We start from the raw sequence: 14,013 nt of genomic DNA, 5'->3' as shown, positions 1-14,013 counted from the left end.
CTCTATTTGGCTGGTTTAATGGTAAAAAAATTAAACCATCTGGTTTTTTAATATTTATTGATATCTTGTTAATAATGAGGAGCCCTGAATAACCTTCAGACAGGGACTTTTTTTTTAATTATGTGTAAATAATGAATTGTGGGGTACAAGAATAATAGTGACCTTAGTGCTTATAAAATAGTACCAGATTTTGAACTTTTAATTCTGATGTGCTTTTATGTCATGTTATGATTTTGGTAGATGAAGACAATAGGATAGTATCAACATGTAAAAAATTTGTGCTTCAACTTGTAACATGGTAGTCTTAAATACATTAAACAAAAACGTAAATCTGTCACAGATATACACACATATACATATACTAGCTGACTGTAAAATATATATACACACTGACACACACACACACACACACACACACACACATATATATATATATATATATATATATATATATATATATATATATATATATATATATATATATATATATATATATATATATATATATATTATATATATACACAGTATATACACACACACACACACACACTAACTTTAAAATAAGTATACCTTAGTTTTACCAGACCACTCAGCTGATTAACAGCTCTCCTAGGGCTGGCCCGAAGGATTAGACTTATTTTACGTGCTAAGAACCAATTGGTTACTTAGCAACAGGACCTACAGTTTATTGTGGAATCCGAACCACATTATAGCGAGAAATGAATTTCTATCACCAGAGATAAATTCCTCTAACTCTTCATCAGCTGGCCGGGGAATTGAACTCCGGGCCTTCGAGTGACAGTCCGCAGCTCTGCCGACTCGCCCAACGAAGAGCTACACACACTAACTAACCAACTCAGCACTGCCTGGGAAAACTCTGAATGATAACTGATAAACTCTCTCTCTCTCTCCTTCCATCCTAACACCCCATCTGTTCTCTCTGTCACACTTTCTCTCTCTGATTCTCTCCCTTTCCTGTTAAGATAGTTGCTTAAATTACATTGCCCAGCATTTTTGACATTTTATATTTCACCCCATTCCCACCCCACCCCCCCTGTCAGGGCTGAACTTCGACTACAGTTCTTCATTGGAGGGGTGGATAGAGCTCTCGGCTAGCACGCTGTTGGCCCAGCATTCAACTCTGCGACCAGCCAATGAAGAATTAGAGGAATTTATATCTGGTTATAGAAATTCATTTCTCGGTATAATGTGGTTTGGATTCCACAATAAGCTGTAGGTCCGATTGCTAGGCAACCAGTTGGTTCTTGGTCACGTAAAATAAATCTAATCTTTCGGGCCAGCCCTAGGAGAGCTGTTAATCAGCTCAGTGGTCTGGTAAAACTAAGATATATTTAACTTTTGTAGTATCCATCTTACTGAATCCATTTATACTGTGTTATTATCATGTATCATCATCTTAATATGAAAAAAGTGATAATCTGCCGTATGCAAGTGGTTGTTAATTCTAAGAGATGGTTATGAATGATTACAGAAGCCATTACTTTGGTAATCTTGTTTGAAAGCCGAAAATGACATTTGCTCTACAAGCATAGCCTAGTACAGTATGATCTACCAAAATGAAATTCGTTCAGTAAGTAAAAAAATATTTTTATTTCTTAAATTTATTTAACAAGAAGAAGGGAATACTGAGGAAAACAGGCTACCTTAATGTTTTCTGGGCTATCAAAAATGCAACTCGAATGGGAGGCTACGTGAGAGATATGATGAAACCATGTTTAGGGGACCAAACTTTAAGGGTCGGCAAATTTCATTTGTTATGCTCATTATGCCCTATTCATTTTTTACGCTCATATTTTAACCCTGAATTTTACTAGTATGTCATCATTCACCTATTCATTATCAGTCATATCATTAACTTATATATTCCACCTTCATTACGGCGCTTAATAATCCTGATGGGTTCCGGCGCTTGGTCTTCAAGACCTAAATTTCATAATTAATAAATCAATCAATCAACAAACTGTTTGTGTAAAACTCCCTGTGTTTACATCTTTTGGATGACTGTCCAAAGCTAATTCAGTGTAAGAAGCAGCTGATCATTTTCTGTTATTGAAATTAATAATTTTTAATTTCACTCATAATATCACGGAAGATTTACATGTACGCGTATGTGTGTGCGTGTCTACATTTACATGTGGCATTCCATCAATGTTGACATCACTGTTTCCCAAATACCTCTTGTGTTTGTGTGTGTTTCCTAGTGCATTATCATTTGCTGCCAGTATTTTTTATTTTGCTTTGCTTGATATACTCCACAGTATCTCATTACACGTGTGGTTGACTTGTAAGTATGATCATCACATAATAATACACGAGAATATTTTATCACTGTTGATATTTGCTCTCTCGTTAAGAATATTTAAAATGCGATTTGTAGATGTTTGCAGCACATTGTGCTATTTATAAATTACCTCGATGCCAGCAACCAGTGGTGTGTGTGTGTGTGTGTACATGCATACCCTACGCAGAGGATTGCATTTATCTTTTGGTTTGTGAACATAAAAAATGAGAAAGTACAGTAAAAATATAAATAAGAATAACGTAAAATAAACATTTAAAAAGTGAAGAAGTGTTGTGTAATAGGCTTCAATGTGAGGAATACCTCAGTTGTTGTTTTCTGTCTCTCTCTATCCCCTCTTTTTTTGCTTTGTTACAGTACAGTACTGTACCTAGTCTTTAATAAAATATGGAAAAAGCATAAACATAAAAACAAACATAAGAAAAGTTCTAGCAAAATCAGATGCCTGTCTGCCCTTCACCCATCCCACTAAATTCCCCCCCCCCCTCCAGCCAGGGAAGCTGCTTCCCTACTCCATCCACCTTCCAAACAACCTTTTCTGTGAATGAGTTTTCTCTGAGTGAGTTCCTGTACACAGCCTTACTGGCCCTCCTCTCCCATGGTGCCAAGCCATCCTAACCCCCTCCCCAACTTTGGAAACTTCTCCAGGCTTCCCACACCCCCCAAACCCTTTCTCAGCCTCTTCAGAAGTGTAATTAGTGTTACCAACATTTTCCTTAGGCCACACAACATTGCCAACCATTGGAGAGCAGTTTTTCAGATTTATTGAAATTTATATATATATATGTTGGCCCCTGGTCCGGTGATATTGATAATGAAGATCCGGTAATTGAGGGATTACTATCATATATATATATATATATATATATATATATATATATATATATATATATATATATATATTTTTCATTTTACATTAACAAGATTGAAGGCATATTCGGAACTAGTTGATGTTTTGCTGATGTTGGTATTAGTGCTTGGTCACGTGTTGTGGCACGTGAAACAATTAGGTGACAAGCTCTTCAGAGCACTTAATGCTAGTGAACATAATAATCATCTACCTCATGTATATTTACAGTTAAAACTAATAAACAAGATTTTAACTTTTTACATTGATATTTCCTTTGCAAGAAACCAACTTGCTTGATATTATTACACGAAATGCAAGTAAATATAAAATGCAAGCTTCGGTTATCTTTCAGACTATGGAAAAATATTTAACAGGTTTTATCATGCCTAGTCTGTGGCTCTGAGTGGATCTCATTATGTGGGACAAGCATCAACTTTAGTTAATGACAATTTACTTATGCTATATGTAATTATCGAAATCATCCCTGTTTTATTTATCAAACATGAAATATTTGTAATTTGGCATATATATATGTATATATAACATATTTTATAATTATATATATATATATATATATATATATATATAATTATATACAGTATATATATAATTACATATATATATATATATATAATTATATACAGTATATATATATACATACATATATATATATATATATATATATATATATATATATATATATATATATATATATATATATATATATATATATATATATATAGTAGGATGCTGTATCTTCACCTTTTGAACATCTTTGTTAATACAGTGTTTTGATGTAATCATCTTGGTTAACCCTCAGTTATGTCAGTGAGTGATTTAATCCCAGTTTTTTTAAAGAATTTGCCCATTTATGTAGATTTTTTCTAAATTTATTAAATTGGGAATGAAAACTTTATGCAGTATTAATAGAGTAAATCTCATTCCTAGTTTTAGTTTAGGGCTGACAGGATTTTTATGTCCATAGAGTTTTGTGAATATTATTTGGTAGCTTGTCTAGATAACGTAGCAACCTTTTTGCTAAATATTTTGCTGGGACACTTGTAGAAAATAACAAAGAAGTTTTGCCATTTTTAAAGGAATGAAACTGCGACGTAGACCCACATTTTAAATCTGTAAGTTGCAGGTATTTTCCCCATGTAACATAATCTTGAATCAGTGAAGCTCAGATAATGGTAATTGCAACTTCACATGGGTAGTAGAAACTTTTTAAACTGATTCAGGAAAGCAGGGGATACCTTCACTGAGGACATTGCTCAGATCAAGAGCAGAAAAATTGTGGATTCCTTTGTGGTCGCAAGTGAAAAGCTGTAGCATACAGTCGGCATTTGACTTACTTAAGGATTGTTTCCAGGTGCACTAGTATATCAAAATTTATTAAGATTCAAATGCTACTACAGTACACTGTTACGTATTTGCATACATAACCTAGGCATATCTTCCTGTAATTAATAATGAAAAAAATTCTCTTTCCTCTTCTGGAGTTTCATTTACATTTTAGGGATTTTTAACTAAACCTTGGCATGCACTTTTAGATAGCAGTGATTGCAATTGCAGTATTCTTTGGTAATGATAGACTTATTTCCCGTTACAAGGCGTGGCTTTATAATGGCTAGGCTTATTGTAATGAGGTACATCTACCCAAGTTGCAAGAATACATGCTGTTTTCAGTTTCGAGTCATGGGCACACAATAGCTTCTTGCGTATTAAACTGCAGTGTCGTCTTTTACGTATTCTTTATGTCCTTGGTGTGCCCAGTGTGTGCATCACATTCAAATCGTGTGCTTTAGAACTTATGGGATTTTTTTCAAATATCTCTCAACTACATGTTCAAATTTGCTTGCAAATTAACGGGTGACTATACCCGAAACAGAATAATTAGTCCTTGAAGTTTCACATTTGTTAGTGATTATAATGGTCAATCCTTACATGTTATTTAACTTCTCAAACTAGACTCAAAGGATTTATTTTATGTATACTGCGAGCAGTTTGGGTCGAATCTTGGGTATGCATTGTGTGTACTGTGCAGAGGTGTTTTCATTATCAACATATTTTCAAATGGTAACAGTAATGTCTACATAAGATGAGCTGTGTGATGTAGATTGCAGTGGAATGTTCATTGTTATCTAAACTTTGTGTAATTATGAGAAATAAGTTTTATTATAGATCTTAAAACTTGCAATAACGATTCTTTCAAGTGTATTTACTCTTGAAAGAAGACAGTACATATTAACAAAATCCAAACTTGTTACCAAGAACAGACCATTTACGTAAAAACTGATATCTCAGTCAGAACAATTCTGGATGTCAAAAATGAATACTTGGTTACTTTTTAAGGAAGTTATCATTATTTGTGACTAAAATTTACATCGTGTAAACTTTTTATAATTATTTTTCTTATCAGTGCATTGTCTTTGAAGTTTCCTTTTGAATGTCATTACTCCCAATCTAAAGAATATATGGCAATGATTAGAATTTTAGATCCAAGATTATTGTACATTTACAATAGCTAAATGTCAGTTTGCTGTAACATATACTGGTTTCTGTACTCTGGATTAACAGAGAGGCTGTATGTCTGTTACAGGAATACATTAAGAAAATCAGTACATTGACTTGGTGCTAGCAATTATGCCACAATTACTCTTGTGGTAGGGTTTAACGCATGAAACTGTCGTCCTAGGTTTTGTGCCTTGTAACTTGTTATTTTCTGTCAAAGTCTGATCTGTTGCTTACCATAAAATTAAAAAGGTTCTACATTCCTGTATACATGAGTATTTTTATCCTTTTTATAATAAGCATGGCAGTTTATTATTGTCACCCAGTGGAATTTTTTTTTTTTTTTTTTTAAGGAGCCTCGATGGCACAGTCGGTTACAGCAGCAGCTTCGGACTTCGTAGAGGTCTGTGGCGCGGGTTCAAATCCGCAGCCGACTGATCAGAGAGGCGGACACTTTGCTATCCGTGTAGACATCCCGGGATTATGTATGTAATCAACGGATAGGTTTGCTTAAAAAGCAAATGGGTGTTACAGACTAAATACACACACAAAACAAAGCCACTACAACACCTTTTAAAAACATAACAAACATCTCCCACGTCTCGAACTCTCGACCTACCCGCGCAACAACTTCTCGCTGCTGGGAAGAAAGGGCGTTGGGTCTGGTATGATGCATGTAACATACGCTACCGGGGTCTAAGCAATGTCAGGCAGGGCAGCCGATCAAGACTACGGTCTACCCCAAAGCCAAATCAAAAGTCCTTCAAAAGAAGGCATCGTGCTTACCCCATACAAAAATGGGAAAAAAAGCACGTTAAAGAAGAAGTAGTGGAATTTTTTTTTTAAAACACTTTCAGCTGGATAATTAGTGGCATTGTCGTCAACCACCTTGCATGAATTGTGGTTAGGATCGCCAACCAAACTCTAAAGTGCGCTCATATTACATAAGCAACACAGATTTAAAAATACATCTAGATAGAACTGGAATGTCCATAAAAGAAGCTAAAATGGGTCAAAAATGTTTGTAAGGGGGTTTAATGATGCAGCAAAATTATGTGCAAAAAGTAATTAAAAATCCAAATAATCATGCAGTGGATGGTCACACAATAGTGAAAGGAAGCATATGACTTAAAAAGAAGGTGTGATTAAAACACAATATTAAATTTATTCACAATAATTACAATAATTCCTTGAAGAGGAAACTTGAAGAAATTACTCAGCCTCATCTGTGGTGGACCAACTTGTCTTCCATTCCACCACTACTAACAGATAATGGTAGATTGGTTACTGGCCCTAGGGAAAAGGCTGAACTACTTCAATGAGCTTTTGAACCTAAGGCCCCGTCCACACGGTCGAGCTTTGCTCTGCGAACTTGGCTCGGTGTGACGTCAGAAACAGAGAAACGGCGAGCAAAGCTTCGTATAGGGCTTTCCTCAGGTTTATCGAAGTATCGAGGCTTTGCCTGCAGCAGCAGGGCTGTTCACTGACGGAAATATTTCTGGTAAATGGATAAAGACGTCACTTACTGAAAAGTTTCCGTAAAGCGCAATTTCATGTCAAACCTTCACAAATAAATAAATAAAGGAAAATAAACAAGAGTTTCCCGTTATTTTACCCTTCATAATGAATACGTCAGGTAAGTATGACTTATGGGAACTTTGAAAAACAAATATATTAACACCCTTTATTGCAATGCTACGGAAATCTGTCAGTCTAGTTCATTATGCTTGGAAATCCTAGTGCTGTACTGTAGTGGTCGGTAGCTGCATCCTGTTGACAGAAATAGTAATGTTGCATGTACAGTAGTCGAGCTTCAGCTGAAATACTCTGCCTCATGGTAGTATCTTGTTTCCTTATATATGGTTCCATTTTAGATAAGAGTTTCTAAAAGTTGTTAGGGTCCATTCTCATATAGTTGATGAAATCTGATTCATAGCCATGTGTCTCAGTTCCCGCAAAATCATCAAATGACTTCCTATGTCTGCTCTTCTTTGTAGCCACTCTTTGCACCACGTCCTTTTCTGCCTTGTCGCTTTTATCTTTGCACACATTGCTACGACAATACACAGCGTGATTTTCTTCTGGGGTCTTTTACGATCCATATTGTAGTACATATTCGGTCCTGTGTCAGTCACTGCCAGCAGGCTCTCGCTAACCAACCAGCGTCGTTTGGACAGCAGCATAAATGCGTACGACAGGCTTAGCCTGCAAAGCGGTAAAGTTTACCGAGCAGAGCTCGACCGTGTGGACGGGGCCTAAGCAATCAGCTGAGGATGTCACTCTCCCTGATACTTGTCATCTTGAACCTATTCTTACAAAATTTGCATTTCCCCCGAGGAATGTTAAGAAAATTCTGGATAATCTTGATAGCTGGGGTGGAGAAGATCCTGATGGTTTCTTCCCTTGGTTTTTTGAAAAAGTTTGTAGTGTTGTCTTCCAAGATTACTAGATTCAACAGATTTTTATGTCGATGTAGTATATTTGCGGATGAGCGCAAGCTTAGTAATACAGTGCCTCCAAAGAGCGGCATATCCTCAGACTGCAGTAACTACAGGCCAATCTCTATTCTCCCTGTGCTTTCCAAAGTTGCTTAAAAACTTATTTTTAAGTCACTATATAATTATGTGGAGTCTAAAGGACTGGTAGCTGATAGTCAACATGCGTATAGGAAGCAATTAGGCACCTGCAATGCTCTTTTAGACTTCATTTGCCATTTGCAAGGGAACCTTGAGAACGGTTTTGAGTGCTGAGTAATTCAAACAGATTTTAGCGCTGCTTTCGATTTAGTAAATCACAAGGCACTAATTTATAAACTAAAGAATCTTGGAGTGGGCGGATATGTTTTAGGATTATTTCATGATATCTTTACAGGTAGGCAGTAACGAGTTGCTGTGGACGGGATTTTTAGTGAACCAAGACCTATTTTGTCTGGGTAATGTTCTTGGTCCACTGTTATTTTTAGTGTATAAAAGTGATATGGTCGTTGGCCTGGAAAACCAGATTGTTCAGTATGCCGATGACGCATCACTTATGTGTGTAGTAAAGTCTCCACTTATGACAAATGAAGCTGCCCTCAGCCTTAATTGGGACATGGGCCGGATTAGTGAATGGTGTAATCGGTAGGGTATGAGGCTGAACTCCAGTAAAACAAAAACTATTGATTAGCAGATCTCGTACAGATTTCCCACCACATCCTCCCCTTCAGGTGGATGGAACTTTGCTGAATGAGTCTGAAGCTTTAAGTATTCTAAGCGTAACTTTTGACTCCTCTAAATTTTGAGAGACATCTAATGAAAGTTTCAGCAAATGCCACACAAGTTTGGTGTTGTTCGTAAGGCCTCAGTGATAAAATCAGTGCAACTTGTTTTAGGTCATTTGTGCTTCCTTTACTAGAATACTGTTCTTCGGTGTGGATGTCCGGTTCTGCCAGGGATTTATCTCTTTTAGATAGAGTGGTTCGTGGTGGTAGGTTTCTGTTTCATAACAGTAGCAGTTATGACTTGGACCATCGACGGATGGTCTCGTTTGTCACTTTTTCATAAGTTGCATTTCAACAGAGATCTTTCACATTCACAATTGATCCCTGATCTCCTTTATCTGCCAAGAGCAACCAGATTCGCTGAAGAGCAGCACCAATATGCAGTAAATGTGCCTCACTACTACCCTAATACTATTCTCCTTGCATTTTGATACATTTTTATCTTTATTAATTTATTTTTTCTTTTTTAATAAGTGGGATCTCTTTTTTTATGTATTTCCCTTTACCTCCTCTTACTTCTTCCTAGAGGACACCATATTCTTTGGAAGCTTGAATTTCAAGTCAATGGCCCTTGAGGGCTTGTTCCATATGAATAGGTTTCATCTTCTGAATAATAATAAGAATACAACAGTAAACAGTGTTTTCACTTTGCTGATTGTAACTTGTAGAAGGGTTTTTTGGGGGCCTTTTCCTTAGAACGGCTTCTCACTACCACCTGAATGCTGCCACTAATGTTCAGTTATATCTGCCCAGTTACACCTGCGTATTCGGCCTGTGCAGGCAAACCTGAACATTAATGTGAACAACCTGCATAGTTTTTCCCGCACGCGCAGGCGATCTGAGCAAACAGCTCGTCTCAATTACTACGCCCCTGGCCAAACGGCCTGTGCAGGCGCACTGCAACGTTAATGTGGGGAGCCAGCTTTTTTGGCCCAGTTTGCTTTCCGTCCCCGGACAGACAGTATGTACCAGTCAAGGGCTGAGTGTTGAGTTTTATTAAATTTAAAAGTGTTTACAGTATACCTAAACTAATGATGTATTGGTTTGGACTTACTTTTTTTTAATAATTGAGATGGATGTCAGGATAATATATATTTATGATTTTGCAATTTTTCCACAGAAAAAATAATTGTGTATAATGAAGGCTGAAAATGGCAGCATCATCCCTGAGTCTTTAGGTTTCATTGAAATCTATATGAGTGAGACTTTGCTTAAGTAGAATCCAAAGGCTACCGTAAGAGATTAATCCTACGTGAGTATATTTGTGGTTAGAAACCATATATGCAAGTCAGTTTTTAGTTAGTTATAAATGATTTGTTTAACCAGACCTCTGAACTCTTTTAGGGTTCTTCTCGGGCTGGGAGAAAGTGAGAATAAATATTCATTATGGGGAAATAATGTAAGAGAAGAACAGGTCTGTTATCAGGTTATAACAAGGGCAGGGACTGGCAGGACTTGGTGTCCAGCAGGCTCTTGCAGCCGACGTCGACTGCCAGTCCGAAGTGGGTGAGGAAGTCCGCACCCAGGAGCAGGGTCCTAACATCCATGACGTTGAAGTCCCACTCGTACCTCCAGCCAAGGATGGAGAACAACAGGAGCCTGGTGCCGTAAGAGAGGATGGGGGACCCGCTGGCGGCCATCAGGGAGGCAGCCGGGTCCGGCGGACGTCTGTGGTCCTCTCTGGAAGGCGGGAACACTGACCGCATGGCCCCAGTGTCGATCAGCATCATCCTGCCGGAGACAGTGTCGCGGATGTAGAAGCCTACTGGTGCGGGGCCCGTGGGTGTTTCGGATGCTGCTGCCATGGCGACCTGTGAGGGTGGCTGCCGCTTCCCCCGTTTTTTGGAGGGGAGAAAAGGCAGGGGGCTTCGCAATTTCGGGCAGCTTTACCGAACCTCTGGTAGTAATAACAAAGCCCCGGCTTTTCCTTCTTCTGCTGGTGGGGTGGCCTCCTCCTGTCGATGACGTTGATGCCCTCTGTGGTGGGGTCCTCTGGCTGGAGGCAGTTGATGGGGTGTGTGGGCGTGGACACCCGCTTCGCTGCCCTTGTGGAGTCCGTCAGCTGCTGCGCCACTTTGATCAGGTCCTCGACCAGCAGGGTGTATGGTTCTGTGATCTGCCCACGGACCTCTGGGAGTAGCTGCCGCAGGAGGATCTCCCTAGGCAGGCTATTCTCTTTGCGCCTGCCACTGCTGTCAGTCTCGGGGAGGAGGAGGAGGTCCTGGAGGGCATGCCATGTCTCCAAGAGGTTCGTGTGCTGCCGGGGGTTGATGGCGAGGTTGAGGGCGCGGGCGGCTCTCTCGGAGACCGGCAGGGAACAGGTCTTGACGAGAGTGGCCTTTAACTCCTGGAAGGTGGCAGGGGTCGTCGTTGTCGTCACCCACGGGGCGACCTTCTTGTATATCTCCTCTGGTGGGGCATTGATGGCGATGTCCCCCTTCAACACCTCGTCGGTCAAGCCTGCCACCCTGAATTGCCCCTCGACCCTGGAGAGCCAGGACGCTGGGTTCTGATGGGTGAATGGCAGCAGCTTTATGCTGTGGGCCGCCCTTGGTTGGTCCGTCAGGAGGGACATCGCGCGGGGAGTGGGCACCGGCGTGGAGGAGCACGCGGGAGGGGGTTGCGCGAGGGAGACGTCTGCCTCCGAGAAGTTTGCGATAATTTGTATGTGGTTGGGGATGTCTGTGTCCATGCTCATTCTGCGCTCTCACTTGGAGTGTGAGGGAACACTCGCATCATTACACACTTGGGAGCATCCCATGTGGGTCCACTAATGACGCCGGTGATTTGCCGACCAGGGTCGGTAACGCCTGAACGCTTTGTTAGAGCGCCGTAGTTAGTCCGTTAGGGGTGTGGGTTGGTTCGTCGGGCCAAGACTAAGTCGCCATTTGGGTCTGTTAATGGCTCCAGGAACCACTCCGGGGGTCACCACTGTGAGAGAGGTGTGAAATAATGAGCAGGAAGAAAAGTACTGCTGGTTTATTGATGAAGCAACCTGCTTATAAAGCGGCGTGCAGACGTCTGCGCATATGCAGAGACCGCAAGTACAAAAATTTATAAGTGACCCGAGGTCAAACTATTTCTCTACACAAGACAGGACAGGTACATATAAAAAACATGATGATTAACAATAGCTGGTTGGACATAAAAATACTTTGACACATATACGTGGTACAAGGGCAAATGAGGAGGTAATAAATATACAAATCACAACAATGATAATAAGATTGTGTACGTGCGACCTCAGGTCGGCTGTGAAGGCACCGCAGAAAACAGGATGATCATCATAGAGAACCCATTGAGCGAGGACTTTGCACAGGTTCATTTAGACAATATTTTTTCGCGTGTCCATATTTACTACAACTTTTACACTGTAGCGGCTTTGGGACATATGGTCTTACTTCTCTGGTTTGGCCTAAAATTTTTATTTTCTGAGGTAGATCTTGACCTTTAATTTTTATTTTGGCAATTTTTAACATTTGTTTATTCATCTGTTTACTTGGCAGATCATACATTTCACATTCATGTATTTTGGGGTATCTCTTTTTAAGAGAGTCCAATAGTATTTTCTTTTCATCTGGCTCGTTATTATTCTCAGAAAGTACAATGATACCCTGAATACTGTTCATAGTATCATGTTTTTTTTTATTTTTATATTTATGTTATCTATATTTTATATTATTAAATAATTTTCAGACTTACTTTTCGTTGTGGCTTCTATAAGCCATGTCTTTTCTTTTATTTGCCTAAATGACATTTCGGTCGTAGAGTGTCTGCTCAATAAATAATTTTCCAACTTGAGTGCTGGTATTTTTTGGTCAGTTTCTAAGGTTAGAAACCTTGACCAACTGCCATTCCCAAAAAGGGGGTCAGAGTGGGTCAAGACGGTATTTGCTTTTTTTTGGTTTGCTCTGTACTGGAGCATAAGGTTCAGTGTAATTGCAATGTCATCAAAGGGCCCAGGGGTACTTGAATCCTTACAATTATTGTTCATAAAGATTTAAGTGTAAAAAAAATAAAAAAAAAATAATTAAATCTGAAAACCTTAAAAGATATCATCAGCCTTTCAAGGAGTTTATTCTTCCACCAATGGCACAAGTGAGAACTGACTCCCAAATGTCTGCTCCCTACCCTACCCCACAGGGGATGGCACAACATGATTAGAGTGGCTCAAGTGTAAGCCAAACCTGATCATCCCCACCCTAATCATGTTATGGGCAAACCGGATAGAATGCCGAGTCCTATCCCTAGAACCAGACCCCCCCTGGAATCCGTGATTCAGCCTTAAAGAATAGTTCCGCCTGATATCTCTTAGGTCCAAACATTATCGGGCAGTTGATGGTCCTACCACAGTTCCCACCATTTAGCTTTGGATATAAACCCAATCCCAGTTATGATATCTTTTCCTATTTATCAGGTCCAATAAATTTTAGCAAAAGCGGAAAATTCCGCGAAGATTAATTCACAGAAATACAGAATGGTATATGGGACTCTTGGACTCAAACCCGGGAAAAGATTCCTGGGGTTCAAGAGCCCCCTCACCACGCCAAGGTGGACCCACATCGTGGTGGACTACCACTCATAAAGATTGAAGTAAAATTTTAAAAAAACAAATAAATATACCTGAAAACCATTAAAAGATATCATCAGTTTTTCATGGAGTTTATTCTTCCACTAATGGCACAAGTGAGAACTGACTCCCAAATGTCCGAGTCCCTCCCCTACCCCACAACATGATTTAGAGTGCCCCAAGTGTAAACCATGCCCGCTTGCTAGGGCCAAAGGTATTACTAAAATACTCTCATCCCCACCCTAACCATATTATAGGCACACTGGCTAGAATGCCTGAGAGTCCTATCCCCAGAACCAGAACCCCCTGGAATCGTGGTCCAGCCCTGCAGAGATATCAAGCTGATATCTCTCAGGTCCAAACATTATCGGGCAGTTGATGGTCCTACCACAGTTCCCACTATTTAGCTTTAGATATAAAAACAATCCCAGCTATAATATCTTTTCCTATTTGTGAGGTCCAATAAATTTTAGCAAAAGTGTAAAATTCATCAAAAATAA

This window comes from Macrobrachium rosenbergii, chromosome 28 (assembly GCF_040412425.1).
Source record: "Macrobrachium rosenbergii isolate ZJJX-2024 chromosome 28, ASM4041242v1, whole genome shotgun sequence".
NCBI classification, from domain to species: Eukaryota; Metazoa; Arthropoda; class Malacostraca; order Decapoda; family Palaemonidae; genus Macrobrachium; species Macrobrachium rosenbergii.
The sequence above is the reverse complement of the archived record's forward strand: the minus strand, read 5'-3'. Positions refer to the sequence as shown.